Genomic DNA, 21,884 nt, shown 5'->3' with positions numbered 1-21,884 from the left:
TCCTCCTTAACTATATGGCCCTATACCCAGGGTACTTATTTGTGCAAGATGCCAAAGTTATCACCACTGGAGTATGCCATCAGAAAGACAGATGTTCCAAGTGAAGTCAAGTAACCTCATGGTTTTAGCATGATCAAAAAATTAGTAGTTTTAGTACATTAGTTGCTATACAAAGCCATGGATTTCATTAGCTATTCAGGAATCCTTCAAAACACCACATGGCCAGTAGGCTGGGCCAGCTTTTGCAAACTACAGCAAACCAGTCTTCATAAAATAATCTAAGGGGCATTCTTGATCTAAACCCAAACAGAATGGGATTAAATATATAAATCCTTTCGGGAAGCTTGTACGTGGAAAAGATCTGTCACTTAGGATGGCCAATTCAGCTGAACAAGTGAGGCAATGAGACTGATAGAATACACCCTTTCCAAGGAAAAAGTTATAACAATTTCTATTGATGGTGACAGTATTTCCATAGGCCTCTGTTTCTAGGAGGTTATATACAGTATCACAGAAGAACACTGAAAACACATAATTGAGTCTTTATAAAGAATCAGAAAAATACATAAAATTTCTCTTGACAAGAAGAACGAAGCTTTTTAATTAAGAATAACCATTATTATCATTACAGAATTGTATTAGTATTAATATTTTATTATAAAATAAATTATATTCAGGGAAGACAGATTGGCATCACATCAGCATTACATCACTAAAACGTAATCAGTACACAAAATGTGCTAAGCCTAAACTAAGGATTCTCACTTTTGATCTTAAGATTATGGCAGTTTGGGGCGCTGGGGTGGCTTAGTCGTTAAGCGTCTGCCTTCAGCTCAGGTCATGATCCCGAGGTCCTGGGATCGAGCCCCACATCGGGCTCCCTGCTCCTCGGGAAGCCTGCTTCTCCCTCTCCCACTCCCCCTGCTTGTGTTCCCTCTCTTGCTGTCTCTCTCTGTCAAATAAATAAATAAAATTAAAAAAAAAAAGGTTATGGCAGTTTATCACAATTTTTCAGTAAAACTCATTCTCATACTTATTGTATCTCACTCTATCAGAACTATTTCAAAAGGGATCTTGTTAGTCATCTCCATAAAGAAAAAATCCAAGTCATGCCTTTTCTATGAAATCTTTGGAAGTTGCTATGACAATGGTATTTTAGCTTAGCTCACAATTCATGTTCTTTAGTTCTTACCCAAAGTAACCTGGTTCTGCTTGCTAGGTATCATCTTCTAAAATTCCAAAGGATAGTCCCAAAAGTTTGCTCCAGAGATTGGGATTGGGAAACAACAGCATTATTAAATGCTGAACTTTAGGGGTGCCTGGGTGGCTCAGTTGGTTAAGCATCTGCCTTTGGCTCAGGTCATGATCCCAGGGTCCTGGGATTGAGACCCACATCAGGCTCCCTGCTCAGCAGGGAGCCGCTTCTCCCTCTCCGTCTGCCCCCTGCTTCTGCTCTCTCTCTCTCACTGTCAAATAAATAAATAAAATCTTAAAAAAAAAATAAAATAAAAAATTTTTAAAAAATTGCTGAACTTCAAAAAAATCATTTCTACATATAAACTACCAAAACTGAAACAGGAAGAAATAGAAGACCTGAACAAACTGATAACCAGCAAAGAAACTGAATCAGTAATCAAAAATCTCCCAAGAAACAAGAATCCAGGGCTGGATGGCTTCTCAGGGGAATTCTACCAAACATTTAAAAAAGAATTAATACCTATTCTTCTGAAACTGTTCCAAAAGATAGAAATGGGAGGAAAACTTCCAAACTCATTCTATGAGGCCAGCATTACCTGTCCCAAAACCAGACAAAGACCCCACTACAGACCAATATCCCTGATGAACATGCATGCAAAAATTCTCACCAAAATATTAGCTAATAGGATCCAACTATACATTAAAAGGATTATTCATCATGACCAGTGGGATTTATTCCTGGGTTGCAGGGGTGGTTCAACATCTACAAATCAATCACTGTGATGCACCACATTAATAAAGAAAAGATAAGAACCATGATTCTCTCAATAGATGGAGAAAAAGCATCTGGACAAAATACAGCATCCTTTACTGATTAAAAAAAAAACACAAACAAAAACAAAACCTTGGGGTGCTTGGGTGGCTCAGTCGGTTGGGCAGCTGCCTTTGGCTTGGGTCATGATCCTGGGGTCCTGGGATCGAGCCCTGCATCTGGCTCCCTGCTCGGCGGAGAGCCTGCTTCTCTCTCTCCCTCTGCCTGCCACTCTGCCTACTTGTGCTCTCTCTCTGTGTCAAATAAATAAATAAATAAATAAAAATCTTAAAAAAAAAAAAACCTCCACAATATAGGGATAGAGGGAATGTTGAGGAGGTATCTCAACATTAGAAAGGCCATATATGAAAGACTCACAACAAATATCATCAAAGGGGAAAAGCTCTCAGCTTTCTCAGCTCTTAGCTGAACCTTTTCCCCTATGGTAGGGAACACGACAGGGATGTCCATTCTCACCACTGTTGTTCAACATAGTACTGGAAGTCCTAGCCTCAGCAATCAGACAACAAAAAGAATTAAAAGGCATCCAAATCAGCAAAGAAGTCAAACTTTCACTCTTCGCAGACGACATGATACTCTATGTAGAAAACCCGAAAGACTCCACCAAAAAATTGCTAGAACTGATAAAGTAATTCAGCAAAGTTGAAGGATATAAAAACCAATGTACAGAAGCTTGTTGCATTTCTATATAGTAACAATGAAGCAGCAGAAAGAGAAATCAGGAATTGATCCCATTTACAGTTGCACCCAAAACCATAAGATACCTAGGAATAAATCTAACCGAAGAGGCAAAGAATCTGTACTCAGAAAACTATAGAATACTCAGGAAAGAAATTGAGGAAGACATAAAGAAATGGAAAAACATTCCATGCTCATGGACTGGAAGAACAAACACTGTTAAAATGTCTATGCTACCCAAAGCAATTGACAGATTCAATGCAATCTCTATCAAAATACTGACAGCATTTTTCAAAGCTAGAACAAACAATTCTAAAGTTTGTATGGAACCAGAAAAGCCCCTGAATAGCCAAAGTAATGTTGAAAAAGAAAACAAAAGGGGCTCCTTGGTGTCTTAGTCAGGTAAGCGTCTGCCTTCGGCTCAGGTCATGATCTCAGGGTCCTGGGATCAAGCCCCGCTTGGGGCTCCCTGTTCAGCTGGGAGTCTGCTTCTCCCTCTCCCTCTGCCCCTCCCCACCCCCGTTCATGCGCTGGTGGCCCCCCCTTAAAATAAAGAAATAAAATCTTAAAAAAAAAAAAAAAAGGAAAAAAACCAAAGCTGGAGGCATCAAAATTTCAGACTTCAAGCTGTATTACAAGGCTGTAATCATCAAGACGGTATGGTACTGGCACAAAAACAGACACATAGAGCACCTGGGTGGCTCAGTTGGTTGGGCGACTGCCTTCGGCTCAGGTCATGATCCTGGAGTCCCAGGATCGAGTTCCATGTCGGGCTCCATGCATGGAGTCAGCTTCTCCCTCTGACCCTCCCCCCTCTTGTGCTCTCTCTCTCACTCTTTCTCTCTCTCAAATAAATAAAATCTTAAAAACAAACAAACAAATATACAGATCAATGGAACAGAATAGAGAACCCAGAAATGGACCCTCAACTCTATGGTCAACTAATCTCCAACAAAGCAGGAAAGAATATCCAATGGAAAAAAGACAGTCTCTTCAACAAATGGTGTTGGGAAAATTGGACAGCCACATGCAGAAGAATGAAACTGGACCACTTTCTTACACCATACACAAAGATAAACCCAAAATGGATGAAAGACCTAAATGTGAGGCAGGTATTCATCAAAATCCTAGAGGAGAACACAGGCAGCAACCTCTTTGACCTTGGCCTCAGCAACTTCTTGCTTAGACACATCTCCAGAGGCAAGGGAAACAAAAGCAAAAATGAACTATTGGGACTTCATCAGGATAAATAGCTTTTGCACAGCAAAGGAAACAATCAACAAAACTAAAAGGCAGCCTATGGAATGGGAGAAGATATTCACAAATGATATATCAGATAAAAGGCTAATATCCAAAAATCTATAAAGAACTTATCAAACTCAACACCCAAAAAACAAAGAATCCAGTCAAGAAATGGGCAGAAGACATGAACAGACATTTCTCCAAAGACATCCAAATGGCTACCAGACACATGAAAAAATGCTCAATATCATTCAGCATCGGGGAAATACAAATCAAAACCACAAAGAGATACCACCTCACACCAGTAAGAATGGCCAAAATTAACAACTAAGGAAACGACAGATGTTGGCAAGGATGTGGAGAAAGGAGAACCATCTTACACTGTTGGTGGGGAACTCAAACTGGTGCAGCCACTCTAGAAAACACTATGGAGGTTCCTCAAAAAGTTAAAAATAGAACTACCCTACAACCCAGCAATTGCACTACTAGGGATTTATCCAAAGGATACAAACATAGTGATTCGAACAGGCACATGCACCCCAGTGTTTATAGCAGCAATGTCCACAATAGCCAAACTAAGAAAAAAGCCCAGATGTCCATTGACAGAGTAATGGATGGAGAAGATGTAGTGTGTACGTACACACACACACACACACACAATGGACTATTACTCAGGCATCAAAAAGAATGAAATCTTGCCATTTGCAATGACGTGGATAGAACTAGAGTGTATTATGCTAGGTGAAATAAGTCAGTAAGAGAAAGACAAATACCATATGACTTCACTCATATGTGGAATTTAAGAAACAAAACAGATAAACATATGGGGAAGGGAAGGAAAAATAAAATAAGATAAAAATGGAGAGGGGAGGCAAACCATGTGTTTGTTCTTAACTAAGAGTAGTTCTTAACTACAGAAAACAAACTGAGGGTTGCTGGTGCGGAGGAGGGTGGGGGGATGGGGTAATTGGGTGATGGGCACTAAGGAGGGCATTTGATGTAACAAGCAGTGGGTGTTATATACAACTAATGAATCAATAAATTCTACCCCTGAAACTAATAATATATGTTAACTAAATTAAATTTAAATGAAAAATTTTTTAAAATCATTTCTATTTTGGGCACCCTAGTTTAGCTATCTTCGTTTTGCATAGTCCCTTTTTTTTAAACAACGATACACATTTTTACATGGTCACAATTATAGCAAACATACAGTCTTCCTTTATCCCTTCCACTATTTTCAATAGTGAAAGTATTTTCCATATATATGGTTTGGGGGATTATTTTAATATTAAAGAATATATGACATTTAGTGGCTATAATCCACATTTAATTTAATAAGTTCCCTATTAGTAGCTATTTAATTTGTGATCACACCCCCCTTTTTACAGATAAATTCACAAGTAATATTATTATGAATATGCATTTTTCTCCTAAGGAATTATTTCTTTAGTACAATCTAATAAGAGTGAGACAAGGGTTATGATTTGTTTGGCTTGCATTTATAGTATTTACAAAAATGTAAAATTGAATGTGTTTAGGTGAGGGATATACGGTATCCTGTTTCCACTGCCTTCCCTCAGGCCACACTGTACATATACATTACTTGGGTGACCCTTGAAAGCATTCAAATTTTTGACTCCTGGAGTAGGGGGTCAAAGGTATAAGTATTTTTATAACTTTCAATAACTATTATCATTTAACTCCTCAAAACCAATTACACCTATTTTTTGTTTTATTTTATTTTTTTAAGTAAACTGTATGCTGAATGTGGGGCTTGAACTCAACCCTGAGATCAAGAGTTGCATGCTCTACCAACTGAGCCAGACAAGTACCCCCAATTATACCTATATTTCAATATCGCCAACTTTCATCCATTTGAATGCTTTCTACACACTAGATGCTGTGTAGGCATTGGGTACACAACGATGAAATAAGACAATGAACAGGGAGTTACAATAAGGTGTGATATAATAGATGTTGGAATAGGGTGCGAAGGGAACTCATCATGAGAAGGGTAGAAACCAGCCTTCCCCAAATAGAGTCATTATTGGGAAAGGGATAGCAGGCAGATGAAATATAGAGGAAGGAGAATTCCATGCAAAGAGAGTACTACATAAAATGGCCTAGAAAATATAAAGTAAAGCATTTCTTAAGTATTATGAGAATGTAGAAAGTGAGGTTAGTGTTGAAAGACATGAATATATATATATGTATATGTATATACATATATATAAAATACATATACATATATATACATATATAAATATGTATATACATATATATATATTTACCTAAAGATGGTGTCATTTAATATTTTTTGTCTAATGTGTTAACACATTATAATGATGTTTTTAATATGCACTGCATCTGAGAACATCAAATTCCTGGCAAAATGAAAAGTGGCACAAAGATTAGGAAACTCACTAGCACTTGAAAGAAGACAGGCTTGTGTGGTTTGACAGCAGCATGGGCCTATGTGTAGAAGAGGAGTTGATGGAACTGTAGCAATAGGTGGGAACAGTTGAAGTATCTGAAGTGCCAGGCTAAGGAGTGTATTTTGGATTTCTCAACGGTCAATGAAATGACAGAGAGATGTCAGAGGAAACAAAATCATAATGAAAGTTAACACTGGCTCTCTTAATTAAGCTAAATTCAGAATATTCTGGTTTTAGCACTGGAAAACAATCTCCAGGTAATTGAAGGAGAAAAACCACATCCATTAAGAGATTCTCTCATTCTGATTATCACTGGCATCCCCCATGCCAGCCTCTAGGCCTAAACTGTAACACTTCTGTGAAGGTATAGACAAAATAAAAACATCTTGTTTTGTTTCACTTTAGTGCAAATGATAATAGAAGAAACATCAAAAGAATTTATGAAATGATAAGAGAGAATAACTGGGAAACAGGGAGTGTGAGAAATATATAAAGAGTCTGGTTTACAAAGAACTAGTTTATTCTTTATAAATAATTGATAGCCTAGAGTCCATGGAACTTTACACTGGACTCCAAGCATCTGTTAACCTATGAAATAATATGTAAGACATTGTGTGCATTTGTATAGTCTATGTATAAAGGATGGAAAAGGACCTTTACAAATAGAAAAGAAATTCTTGCTGTTGTTTATTATGCAAGCCAAAAGCAGATGGGGCAATTTGGCAGAAACAATACTATAAGGGATATAAACAATTTGGTCCAAGTACACAGCTCTCAGGTTTGTGTTGAAAGAGTTGTGTTACATTATTTAAAAGTAAATTTTAGAATGTCTGGAACAAGAGTTCTTTCCCCAGTGTTCAAGACACAGAGGGTTTCTGACAATCTCTTTGAAATCACACTGAAAATTCTGTGCACATGTATATGTGTATATACATTTTCTGAAAAGTCATTAAAAGGTTCAAAAGCCCTTCGATGGCACTTTCTCATTCCATTTCTGTGCTGGGTCTCCCATTTCTGAAGGTAGAAATTCCAGCTTCTGAGACCTAAATCAGCAGGTGGTGAGAGACCCCTCTCCAACATTCTGCATCTTTGAAGTGTCCTTAAGCAAAGCAAGTAGCCATCTAATTATGCACATCATTACTGTATTTTAGAAGATTAACAGATGGGGAAGAAATGGTCAGTAAGTAGACAAGAGACTATTATAAGGGCCAAGGTGAAAAGTAACAGAATTTAAATGATGATGGTATGAGTGGGGATACAAAAGTAAGGATGGGAAGGAGAGATAACTTGGTATTTGGTACTGTTAAAAAAGAACACCCCCCAAATCAAGTCACTTGGGCTAAGCCCTATGTCAGTAAACCTAGACTTAATATCTACCTAATCTAACTGCAGTTTCAACCTCTCCTAGAAATATAATCTTAACCAGTCAGTCTGAAATTTCCTGGTCAGCACTAGTGAGGTAATCCACCCTGCTTTCCCCCAAAGGAATGTGACCTTGCCTGAAATAATCCTTTCTTTTGTTTATGATTTCCCTGTTCTACCCCTTTCTGCCTTTAAAAAATCTTTCCTTTCCAGCAACTCTTGGAGTTCCCTTCTATTTGCTAGTTGGGATGCTGCCTGATTCATGGCTTGTTGAATAAAGCCAATTAGATCTTCAAATTTCCTCAGTTCTATTTTGTTTTTTAACAGCACATACAACAACATGTTTTTAAACCTAGGTTGTCATTCAGTGTTTGGAAAGCAAATTGTTGTTTTAAAATTGTCATTAACTGGGAAAAGAATGAAACGAGAGACTCAGTACCTGGTGTATAATAGGAAGATAATACATTTTGGAAAAAGGCAGGCTACAAATTTTAATATTAGCCATATATTAATTGCAGAACAGATAGGAGTTGGACTTTTATATTACTAATGTTTATAATATTTGAACTTTCAGTTATCTCAAGTTCATTAGACCCCTGATTATTGTTGCACTGGAGTCCTAGAAGTTTGAATTTTGAGATACAGATGAAAAATAAGGTCATGGCATAGATAAAGAGAGATGATGAAACTAAAAATGATAAGGAGCTTGGCGAACCATAGTTGACCTCAGTCAGGAAGGTGTAAGTGGGCACTGTTTCTGGAGGATACAGCAGTGACTTGAAGAGAGAGCGGGCCAACATTACTTCCTAATATTAAATTCAAATTAGGGGAGGACAGAGAAGGTAGAATAATAATCAGAAAGTGACATAAATGTAAGGAGCAGATTGGCTTTCTTGTACTAGAGAAAGAGAAAGCTAAATTTCTGTTGGAAATGGTAGGGGAATCATTTGAAAAATCCAAATTTCGGGGCGCCTGGGTGGCTCAGTTGTTAAGCATCTGCCTTCAGCTCAGGTCATGATCCCAGGGTCCTGGGATCGAGCCCCGCATCGGGCTCCCTGCCCCGCGGGAAGCCTGCTTCTCCCTCTCCCGCTCCCCCTGCTTGTGTTGTGACCTCTGCCGCTGTCTCTCTCTGTCAAATAAATAAATAAATCTTTAAAAAAAGTGGTGACTAAGAATGGTGACTATTTGTCATCAGTAGGAATTTGGAAAGTTAGATGGAGATAGTAGATGGATTCATCAGGGAAACGCAAGAATGTTGAGGTTAGGCTGAATTGGGTTAGAACGAACCGTTTCAATGGGGCGCCTGGGTGGCTCAGTCGTTAAGCGTCTGCCTTCCGCTCAGGTCATGATCCCAGTATCCTGGGATCGAGCCCTGCATCAGGCTCCCTGCTCCGCAGGAAGCCTGCTTCTCCCTCTCCCACTCCCCCTGCTTGTGTTCCCTCTCTCACTGTGTCTCTCTCTGTCAAAAAAATAAATAAAATCTTTAAAAAAAAAAAAAGAATGAACCCTTTCAAGAAAGGTAATAACTGAAAGGTGTCCTCCTTCCCCTTCAGTTGCCAGAAAAAAGAGGTGAGGTTAATAGGAAAGAGAACAGGTTGAAAACTTCTAAATGCTTTATTTCTTTTCTTTAAATTTAATATAATTTTAATTCTTTTAGGAAGGGCAGAGCCTCTCCAATTTGCCACAGGCCTCTTCTCTCTTACCTGTGCCCTGGCCCAATTTGCTTGGCCCTATGGGCATCTGAGTAAAGGAAGCATGTTTGAAGTGTTTTACACACAAAAACAGAAGCTATTAAATACTACCATCCAAAAAAGATGTAGCTATATATTTATGTGTGTCTGTGGGTCTATTTGTTCAAATTCTCTCTTAACAAGAGATTTGAAGAGAGACTTCTCATCCTCTCTGACACTTGTTTGGGCCAGGGACAGCAGCAGGGGTAGCAGAGAAATCCCAGACTGAAAGACAACCTACCAATACTCACAGGGACCTACATTCCTATTTCTTACTTTTTCCTACCATTAGAGCTCTCAAAGAAATGATTTATACCCTTTCATTGCCTTTTTCAGTCATTCCTTCCATGTATCTCCCACAATCAGGTTTACATTTTTTACTTCATTTTCTTCTGTGGTGTTATAATTACAAAAATGAAGTGAACTTGGTTCATTCTTCTCTCTTCTTGACCCCAGTGAACTATGAAACCAGTAAATATTTTTTTCTCTTTCTCTTATCCAGCAATCCACCCTGTAGGATATGAAATCCTACAATGTGTAAGACAAAATTGTTCTCTTACAATATATTGAATTCTGTATATATAAATCTTCACATTCATTATAGATATATATAATATTCATCTGTTATTCATTATCTATTTATTATATTCATTTACATATATAAAATGAATGTGGATATTAATTTTATCCCCCAAAATTTACACCTTCCAGGTAACAAATATTTTTGTTTTTGTGAGCTATCTAGGTCTCTATCAAATACTCTGCTTTTTTTTTTCTTTTTCTTACAATGGTCTAAAAAAGTAACAACCATTCTTAGCTCAAGCATGGATTTGGCCTGGAGGCCATAGTTTATTTACTGCTGCTTTAAAATAACTAGTTCAAGGAATACACAACAACACTAAGTAGTCAGTTACTCATGTTGGATATTGCACATTTCAATGCAGGTGAGAGACAACAAGTACTACAGTGAGAATATACTTACCAGTTCCCAAGAAATACAAGAACCAAGGTAAATTGAGTCCAATTATTTATGAATAAACCAGGCAAGTTCTTATCTCCTGGTTCATGCCTCTGAGTCTCCCTTTTCTTGCTTTATACAAACTGTCATTCCTGACAGTGATTCCTTGCTTACATTGACGTAGAGTTCTCATTTTTACATTAGCTCTAGCCTTCTGAGAAAGGGATTGCTGTACTTTATTTTCTCAGTCTCTTATCATATACAGTCTTTCTTCTTTGATATAGCAAAAATGTTATTGTTGAGAAAACTATTTGCTTTGCCTGTTAGTTGATCTCACCAACCTTTTCCTGTGCATTTTCTATACTATATTAAATCAACTTAAATTACTCACAGTTGATTTCCAGGCCTACCAATAGACCACTTATGCCTTTCAATACTCACTTACCTTATTTCCCTGCACTTTTTTTTTTTTTTTTTTGGTCTATCATTTTTGCTTCAGATTTCCTGTATTTAAGTGTCTTGTTAATATTATGCATAAGACACTCATAGATACAAAAGAAACAGATGTAACGCCTTTCTGCCAAAGCAAACACTCTCATTCACAAAGCACAGTTGTTTCTTCTCAATTGTGTGCACGATCTGTCTGCTGGGATGGGTGATTACTATCTTCAAACATACAAGACTAAGTTACATACCAGCTGAACATCTCCAAATTCTGCCTATCTCCCAGGCTACAAACTTTAGAACAAGCTTTGATCCTTAAGCATCTGTTACGGTCTGAATGTCTGTGTATCCACCAAATTTGTATGTTGAAATCCTGAAGTCCAATGTGATAGCATTAGTAGATGGGGCCTTCAGAAGTTGCCGAAGTCATGAGGGTGGAACCATCATGAATGGGATTAGTGCCTTATAAGAGAGGCTCCAAAGAGATCCTTTGCCCCTGCTACCATATGAGGACATAGGGAGAAGGTGCCAGCTTACGAACTCCAAAGAAGACCCTTAACAGAAGGTGACCGTGCTGGCACCTTGATCCTGGACTTCCCAACCTCCAGAACTGTGAGCAATAAATTTCTGTTGTTTAGAAACTACCCATTTGGTGGTATTCTGTTGAAGCAGCAAAATCAGACTGAGACAGAATCTTTCTCCCCCTAGGGGAATAGTTTCTAAACCAATTACATAGTAAAATTAATGTAGTACCTCAGCACACACCAAGTGATGCCTGATGAGGTAAAGTCCAGAAACAGGTTTTCTGAAGAATTTTATCATGATCTACTACCACATACCTGAAAGATACACTTTCGTTAGTATTAGAAGCTTCATATGGCCGTGGTTTTCTTCATGGCAGTGTGGACACCAGCACCTTACTATCTCAATCTAAATGAGCTTGGATGCCTCTCTCCTTGTCCTTGTTTGGGAATTACTCTAGTTTTGAGACTTGGACTTAGTTGATCTTCAGACTGGTTCTTGTCATAAGTATCTATTCTCTTGACTTTCAGGAACATTACTTATTACTCTTATATCCCAGGGCAATTTTATAAGGTGTAAAGCAACAAGGAGTATCTTAACATGATGGGGGGGGGGGGAAAGGAGGATTGTTGTTCATTTATTCAACATTTATGAGTAGTTGCCATGTGCCAGGCATTCAGGCATTATGCTTTTGATGCTAGAAATAGTGAACAGACCCTGTTTTCAAGTGGTTCATAGTAAAGTTGGCATGACTTTCAACTAGACAGACAATATAATGAGTAGGTTAAGTGCCAGGATAAGGGTTAGGGTCAGAAGGGGGACACAGAGAAAGAACAAGTTTATCATGAAATACTTTTGGAGAACAGGACATCTGATTCGTTTTTTAAAGAAAACATAGGAGTGTGAAAAACAACAAAAATGTTCAGAAATGAACATTCAAGGCAGAGGCAGTAGCATGCATAATGAGCAACCGTGCTTCTGAAGAACTGCCAAGGGTTAAGTAAAACTGAAGTATAAGAGCCATTTGAGTAAGTAGCACAAGAGATGCCCAAATTTGCGGTGAATAATCTACTGTAAGAATATATTACTTTTCAGGGCACCCGGCTGGCTTAGTCGGTAGAGCATCCGACTCTTGATCTCAGGGTTGTGAGTTTGAGCCCTACGTTGGGTGTAGAGATCACTCAGATAAATAAAACTTAAAAAAAAAAAGGATATGTCACCTTTTTTTCTTTCATTCTAGAAATATTTACTGAGTGGCTCTTATATGCAAGTGATTGTTGTAGGTTCTGCAATGAAAAACCAAGACCCTACCATCATGGAATTTGCATTCTAGCTGTGAAGGAGACAATAAATAAACCAGTACTAAAATATATTGTCTGTCAGATGGAAACAATGTAAGGAGAAAAATATATCAGGGATGGGATAAGATCATGTGTGTGTTAATGTGTGCAAGGGTAAATGTTGCACTTGCATGTTCATGTGCAAAAGTTATTTTTTATAGGATAATCAAGCCCTCACTAATGAGGTGGCATTTGAGCAGACTCGAGGGTATTTTTATCCTATTATTATACCCTCTATTATAAAATTCTAGTTGTATGCATATGAATTTTCTAGAACATTCCCAGCAGATAAAATTGTAAATGCAAGGGATGGGCGAATGCTGTGTTTTGAAAGCACAGCAAGGAGGTTGATGTTCCTGGTGTGGAAACCTTAAAAAGAATAGTGGATAAAGTGGAGAGCCCGTGGCGGTAGAAGGGGTACAGATTAGATGGGGCTTTTTAGACAGTCTCTTTAAGTACTTGTACCCTCGTAGCTCTCCCTTCTTAGGGAGAGAAAAGGAAATGTCTAGCTCCAGGCAGTAAAGAACAGGTATTTGGTATTTTTAACTAAATACTTAAGCTTAAAAGCCTAAAATCTTCATGGAGAGAGAGATTTTGCTAAAATTTTATAGTTTTTTTTTGAACTACATCAGAGTAATAGATGAATAAATCCAAAGAATTTTCAATGTAGGGAAAGTACCATCAGGATTTGTGTGTTTTGTTTTGCTTTGTCTTATTTGTTAATAACAGAGAAAAGAAATTACCATCACTACTTTGAATCTGAGAAAAAGTGGAGCAAAGAGAGGCTAAATGGCTTATTAAACTGTAAACCTTGGCTTCAGACTGGAAGAGTGGGAGTGCTGTACCGGCTGCCCTAGGCCAGTCACCCACTCAGAGGAGGGCCGTTTACTTTCAATTGGCTCTCCAGGGCAGGAGCAATTATCTTCCCAACAACTTGGACAGCTCTGTAAACAAGAGAGAGGCTGGTTTCAGAGGTCTCATTCCTCCTCCCGAATCTCCAAACCCTTTTAACTTGAGCAGTGGTTCATCAAATGTATACCAGCAAAAAGTATTTCTTAGGAACTTGTTAGAAATGCAAATTACCAGGTGGAGCCCCCCAAATCATTGTTTTGACAAGCCTAAGAGAGCCAAAAAGAAAAGGTGGGGGGGGTGGGCAGGGAGGAGGAGGTGGGAATGCCCAGGAAATTGTGCTGGAAAGTGAATCCAAATAGCTTTTTATTTTGGGTTTTTACCATGGTAATTTACAAATGATTATAAACAACCACAAATTGAAACATGTAGTTACTTTAAGGTCTCTTTAGCAGAAATCAATCTTATATTGTGGCAGTTCTCCTATACGTCTACTACTTGATAGGTCATTTCCTCACAGGGATGACTAACAGCAATTCAACAGAAAATGCTCTTTATATTTAAACAGCACTTTCTGTTCCAAGATGTCAAAATGCTTGACAAGTAGTGAAATGTAGCTCACTAATTTTCTCAACCCCATGGCAGTAAATAGTCAACATCTACCATCATCGCTGTTTACTAGTGATTTCTTGGCAAGGAAGGTTAAAATACCTTGGCTGTCTGTTGGAAGTCAGTGGCTGGAGAAAATATCGTTCATTTTGGATACCATAGGGCAGTAGTTGATGGATTACTCACTGAGTTCTATTATTACATCCCAAGGATAGATAACTACTCATCAAGGAGAAAGCCCAAAGAACATTCTTGTACTTTAATTAAACCTGTTTTTTGAAAAATCGCATAATGATGGTATGAATGCTACTCAAATTCCTGTTACTTTTGGTTGCCTAGAATTGATGCCACTTGAAGAATAAGAAGCAAAGGCTCATTACATTGGGGAATTCTTGAGAACCACAACTGCTTTAGTCATCCTTGACTCCCCAGTTCCCAGTACAGTATTTGGAATAGTATATGTGATCAGTAACTATTGTTTTGAATGTATGGTGCATAAATAAGTCAAGATACTTTTAGAGTTGGAAGCCACCTGTCAGGAGAAAAAGTAGTTTAAAAACTACTAAATTCTCAAAACCTAGTGTGAGATGAACGCTGATAAAAACTTGACCATGCACTGTCACTGCGTATGATTCTGTGACACCAACAGCTACTAACTGATGTGGGAAACAAAGGCAGAGGAAAAATTACTAAATTTCCTTACTACCTACAGCCCATCGACAAGTCCTTGAAACAGGCAGAATGACATTCCTCTAGGAACTCAGCTGTCTCGATGTTGACACTTTGCTAAGGGCAAAAGGCAATCCCAGCCCGATGCCTCCCCCCAAGATCCGGTAAGCCTACTTTAACATATAAAAATTCTTTTGGAAACTTCCCTTATCTCTATGCCCCAAGATACATGTTGGCAATCATCCCCCAAGCATATGACCCACCGATATACATCTGAAGAGTCTCGTGACTGAGTTTTTACTAAACAGTAATAAATGACCTTTCCTAACAATAGCTATTCCCCTCAGGATCCTGGAAACCTTGTTTCCAATACAGCCGAGAGACTTAACACTATCCCTAACCCCTCCCAACTTGAAAATATATAATGGGGCCACTCCTCATGACCCCAGTGCAGCTCTTTCTACCCACGGGTCCTGTCCCCGTGCTTTAATAAAACCACCTTTTGCACCAAAGACTTCTCAAGAATTCTTTCTTGGCCATTGGCTTAGAACCCTAATGTCTTTTCCTACATCACCAACCAATCAAAAAAAGTTTCAGAATTCAAATTTGGGTATGTTTTCAAGATGAAGATTCCTCTTACCTACCATTTCTTATGATAAAACTTGGAAGCCTAGAATCAACAGACAATACACTGGTTTGTGACTTAAAATTGGAAAGTTTTATCCCATTTTGGAGGCATGAAATAAAACTGATGCACAAATATTAGAATTTTCATTAATGAAAAAACCTAATTTCCAAAGTACTGAAGGTTGATTTCTCAAAATATTAAAATGACCACAGGTCATAAGCCAAGGCACCCTATTTTTTTAAAAAAAATAAGGGACTATAGGGGCACCTGGCTGGCTCCATTGGTGGAGTATGTGAGTCTTGATCTCCAGATCGTGGTTCAGGCCTCACGTTGGGTGTAGAGATTGCTTAAAAATAAAATGAAAAAAAAAAAAGAAAAAGAAGAGACTGGAAAGTTGCATAATTACTGTTAATGATTTCTTGACTTTGAAAAAAATTGTTTGTTTTAAATAACACAAAGTTCAACTAGACTGACTATATATCACTAATCTTAAACTTCCTGTGTTAGATTTTTCTATCCCCAAAAAGCCAACCATGCATATTAAAGCTGAGATTTGTTTTTTTGCATATGATTTCTGTACCCCTTTCCTGTTTGAATTTTACCCTTTTTTTTTTTTTTTTTTTTAAGATTTCATTTATTTATTTGACAGAGAGAGAGAACACCAGCAGGGGGAGTGGAAGAGAGAGAAGCAGGCTTCCCCTAAGCAGGGAGCCCGATGCCCAACTCGATCCCAGGACCCTGGGATCATGACCTAAGCCCAAGGCAGACGCTTAAGGACTGAGCCACCCAGGCGCCCCTGAATTTTACCCTTTCTTAACAATCTTGCTGAAAATCAGTGTGGTTTATAACCAACCACTCTGTTTAGCACTCTCTCACCAGTACCTAGGTAGTGGCTAGTACATAACAAACAAATAATAGTTTCTAAATTACTTTGATGAAAATATACTTACCTGGCTTAAAGTACTTGAAGACAGAAATAGTTTCTAACTGCACAACAACATATGAATAATCCAGAGTAAATGTTAACTATAAATATAAATTATCTATTAAGATACAGAACACATCTGGGGTGCCTGGGTGGCTCAGTCATTAGGCCTCTGCCTTCGGTTCGGGTCATGGTCCCAGGGCCCTAGGATCGAGCCCCGCATTGGGCTCCCTGCTCTGCGGGAAGCCTGCTTCTCCCTCTCCCACTCCCCCTGCTTGTGTTCCCTCTCTTGCTAAGTCTCTCTCTGTCAAATAAATAAATAAAATCTTAAAAAAAAAAAAAAAAGAAGATACAGAGCACATTTGGGATTACTTCCTGATAATCCTGAATTCAGAGCTATGGTAAAGACTTACTTGAGGCATGTTACCATTTTCTGAGTACATACTGAAGGAAGAAGCTGACAAGAGAATATGTAAGATTTTCCAGGCTCAAATAGAGCTTGACTCAATTGCATGGATACAGCCTATAAAAGACAGAAGGGTCATTGTCTGCTAGATTAAGAACCCGCGGCTGCAAGGCATGCAAGAGGGAGGAGACTGAGATCTAGGTTTCAAGGATCCTTACCCCACTTATCTGCTCTCATAGGATCAAATTATAGGCAAGTAAGAATGTGAGAACCATTGCTGTGTACCTTTAAACATAGAGTAACAGTAAAATGTGGCTCAATGAACAGCCCATTAAATCTGACCAATCAGAATAATTCCTCCTTTCTTGATGGAATAATTCTGGTGGAAATGAACAGAGGTAAGCTTGGGATGGGAAGGGGGTGCTTCCCTTCTGTTACAGATTCTAAACTTTCTTTAATTTTCCTATGATTTAAGCCTAACTTATAATCTTACTAAAATTTATGGGCTTTTTTTAAAATTAAAATTAAATAAGCTGAGTGCTGAGGGTGAAAAAAACCCTGATAATAATTTTAAGATAGATTTATTGCTGTGAAAATTACCAGAATTGTTTTTGTTCCAAATATGAGACTGCCATAACATTTCAATTATGATTATTAGTAAATAGAAATTCAATGGCTGTCTCCATCTGATATTATCAGAGACTTCATTTGAGAAAATTTTAAATTATTTATTGTATTGAAAATGCTACAAGACCCTAACTGAACTTCATTATGTAGCACACAGTTATCAACAAACCTGCAGATTTTTTTTTTTTTAAAGATTTTATTTATTTATTTGACAGAGAGAGAGATAGCGAGAGCAGGAACACAAGCAGGGGGAGTGGGAGAGGGAGAAGCAGGCTTCCCGCCGAGCAGGGAGCCCGATGCAGGGCTCGATCCCAGGACCCTGGGATCATGACCTGAGCTGGAGGCAGACGCTTAACGACTGAGCCACCCAGGCACCCCAACAAACCGGCAGAATTTTGACATCTCTCCTGCCTTCACCTCTTCCTCCTTTACCTCCTCCCCTCCCTATCTTTCCATAAGCAAGTAAATGGGCATATAACAAATAGTAGGGATCAAAACCCTTATATTCATTACAGGGGTTGGGAATGTGGACTCTCGCAATAACAGGTTTTAGATACTTTAAACTGGTTTTAAATACTTTATCTGTACCTTACTAGTTCTGTGACCATGGATAACTTAATCATTTTGTGTATCTGTTTGCCTGTCTGTAAAATAGGTAATAATAGTGTCTACCTCTTAGGATTGTTGTGAGGGGGAACAGTTAGCACAGAGTAAGCAAAATAAGTATTATTTTTCACTTCTCTGAATATGTAAAACATTTAGTATTTGGATCCATAGTCTCAAAATCTAATATTCACTGATGTGAATGGCTGATTAGTTAAATGGAGGGGGAAAAATGCTATAGTAACTATTCCTTTAGTTTCTCAATTTTATTTTTTTTAACTGAAAACCAGAATCACTATTTCCTGGCATCATCTGTTATTGATAAACAGTTCAAAACCATAATGTTGTTTCTGAGAAGACACTGAATATTTGAAATGAAGGGAACTAAGAAATAGAAGAAAATAAACTTTTTGATTTTACTAACCCCCCAAGTGAAATTAATGGTGATATATGTGAAAACTACAGAAAAGTCATACAAAAAGAACCTCAGAATAGTTGAAATTCAAATGACAGCAAATGACTAATTCTTAAATCAAGAACCCTTCACTAAAATTAAAAACATAAATGCTTTCTTTTTCTTGCTTTCTTGTAGGAGGTGAAAGAGTACTCGGTAGGTGTCAGACTATTTTAAAAAGCAGATTGTAGTGGTGATATTTCAGAAGCACAAAAATACTGAGGCAGATCTTATAAATGACTTGTTTAAAATAATTTTATACTTAATAGAAACGTAGTAGAAATGCAATAAAAGTGTCCAATGTAGTTACAGAAGAGAATTTTCTGTGAATTTTAGTTATTAACTTTTAAAATGATAGATTATATGGCCAAGTGCTCCAATTAGGTTGCAAATTATACAAATAATGTTCTAGTTTGAAGCAAAATTACTACTTAACTTTCACCTAGTAAGTGTGTGTGTAAATAAAATGATACAATCTCATGAATGTTAGCATTGTGTCAATGAAACTAGATTTGTATATTATTTAACCCAGATAAGCCATCAGCATCATCCATGTTTATTAAACAATGCAATCCTTTAAGTAGAAGGCATGGTTCTCCAGAAAAGAAGTTAATGGCCAACACAAACTGGAATATGGTGAAAACAGACAATATAGTTTGTTGGTTTGTTTGTTTTTAAATTAAACCTAGAAGCTTATTTAACCTGACCACCTCTTTGAGTTGATGAAAGTAATCCATGCAGATTTTCCTGGTTCAGCCTCCAGTGAGGTCTACAGGCAAATTTATAAGTAGGAACAGATCTAAGCCTATTTTCATTTTCCTGCTTACCCTTATACATGTCCAGTTCTTGTAGCATCTAGGAAAGCACTAGATTGACCACGGCATGAACCAAGTCTAAATTCTGGCCCTGCTACTTAATAACTCTGTGTACTGCTTAAGTGGGCAAACTGCTAAACTTCATGAACTTCTGTTTTTCCCCTTTGCAAAAGGAAGATAATTGTTGCTCTACCAACTTTGGAGAGTTAGAATAATCCAATGAGAGAATGGATATAAAAATGCTTTGAAAGTATATAGTACTTTAAAAAAATTTTAATTTATCACTGTTATTTCAGGATGAGGGAAAACTTCCCTTCTTCTAATGTGAACTTTCAGAAATCTGTATAAAAATTGAACATTTCAGCAACACTCAGTAATGTTTAGATGTTACAAAACACATCCAAACTAGCAAATTTCTTCTTAAACAGTTAAGTAATACATACACATTGTAATGAGTTTGGAAATACCAAGAGATTGGTATTGAGAAGAAGTAAAGGTCACCCTGACTTTCTATTAAGTTAATTATTGATAATTGATTTTTTTAACTTTCTTTGGGTCTTTTTCCTCTATGTATGTGATATTCAAAACCAATGTGCTTTATTTATTATCTAACATTCTTCTCTTCTCTTAACATTTCTCAAAAAGGAAATTTTAGTTAATTAATTTCTATACTGTTTCCTACTTTAAGGATCTTAAAATAATTAACAGTGAAGGTTATGTGTGAGCTATTATGTGGATGAATGAAATAAAGTTCAGCATAGATAACCTAAATAAATACATTAGAAATTCATGTTTTCAAGTATATCCCTGTTTTTGTGTTTGAATATTTCAAATGTTTCATAGATTTTCTAATATTTATACTTAATTAGACCATGTAAATTTTTATTTAGTATTTTTAAATGATAAATGTTAAACAGACTGCTCCACTTGAAGCTGACAAAAAAGCACTAGAAAGCTTCCTTCTCCTTAAGTGAGGTGGTAGATATAAAAACACTATAGAAATACAGATTACAGGGCACTTGGGTGGCTCAGTTGGTTAAGTGTCTGCCTGCGGCTCCTGTCATGATCCCAGGGTCCTGGGGTCCAGTCCCAATTCAGGCTTCCTGCTCAGCAGGAACCTGCTTCTCTGTCCCTCCCCCAGCTCATGCTCTCTCTCTCTCTCTTTCTCTCTGCCACTCACTCTCTCTCTCAAATAAATAGATAAAATCTTAGTTTAAAAAAAAAGGAAATACAGATTACACTTGAGTTTAAATAAAAATCTGAATAAATACTATAGAACTGTTGCTTACTCAATATTCTATTAATGACTTGTAAAAGGTATATGGAGAATGATTAACCATTAATAGTCACCTGCCATTTATTAAGATCACATTTGTGTGATATAATGAATCTGCAAACTTGGAATATCAGTTATATCTTATTATTGAAGGTTGCCTGCCAAGTGGCAAGTCATTTCATAGGCTATGCTCTAAAATATATCATTTTACTGATATCCAAGAGACATTCCAGTATGTGATTAATAAGGCAGAAACCTTAAGCCAGGGTTATTTTTGTCTTGGTAATGTGTTTATTTGAGACAGCAGTTATTAGAAACCAGAAAAATAACACCAGTATCCTTCAAATTAATTTTGACTCTAAAGTTACAGAAATTTCAACAGAAGTTAGCATATTTATGTACTGAATTAAAATTCCTAAACTTGTGGGGTGCCTGGTGACTCAGTTGGTTAAGCATCTGACTCTTGCTTTCAGCTCAGGTCATGATCGTGGTCAGGGCATGAGATCAAGCCCTGTGTCGGGCTCCATACTCAGCAGGGAGTCTGCTTGAGGATTCTCTCTCTTACTCCCTCTATCCCTAACCAACCCCCCCCACCCCCACATGCATGCACTCTCTGTCTCTCAAATAAATAAATAAATTTTTTAAAATGTAAAATTATGTGCTTTTTAAGCCCCCAAATTCATCATACTAAAGCATGTGTGTGTATTAACAACGCAGTTTTTATAGGTGGTGTTTCTACTCAAGTTTTCACGTTAACTGAGGCTGGATGTTTTTATTTCAGTTTAAAGGTATTGCTATTGATCAAATCTAATCAGTAGCACCTAGTATTGAACAAGACCCTGAATATTAAAATGCTTATATGTTCTCTCTAAATTCTTTGAGCTTCAGTAAAATAGAAAGATATCATATACCAAAGAGTCCTTGGCATATGACATACAGTGGAGTTATAAGTTAATTTTCCTTTTGGGCAATTTAATGATATGAACAACGAGAAACTTCTTCAGTTGTTATACATAAAAATATATATTTGTATTTGGGTAGAAGGCAGATAATTAGCTGGCTCTTCAAAGACTTTTGTTAGTGGAAGTAAATGTTAACAATTCTTTATAAATTAAAGTTGTTCTCTCCCAGGAACTTCCACACTGTATTACCAAAAAAAAAAAAAAGTCAACTGTTGCTTTTTAAGTAAGGGAGCCTCTCCACTTTATCTGTCACTTGCTTCTGACATCAACACCCTTATTCACAACCTTAGTATCATTTCTGATAATGAGTAAGTGACA

The 21,884-nt window shown here is 37.4% G+C and overlaps 1 protein-coding gene across 2 annotated transcripts in view; it reads right to left on the bottom strand.

The window, feature by feature from the left end:
* PKIA (cAMP-dependent protein kinase inhibitor alpha) overlaps window positions 1-21,884 on the bottom strand; it is a 99,670-nt gene that overhangs the window by 66,384 nt on the left and 11,402 nt on the right. The window lies entirely within an intron of this gene.

The sequence above is a fragment of the Phoca vitulina genome, unplaced genomic scaffold (genome assembly GCF_004348235.1).
Source record: "Phoca vitulina isolate PV1807 unplaced genomic scaffold, GSC_HSeal_1.0 scaffold25, whole genome shotgun sequence".
Taxonomy (NCBI): Eukaryota; Metazoa; Chordata; class Mammalia; order Carnivora; family Phocidae; genus Phoca; species Phoca vitulina.
The sequence above is the reverse complement of the archived record's forward strand: the minus strand, read 5'-3'. Positions and strand labels throughout refer to the sequence as shown.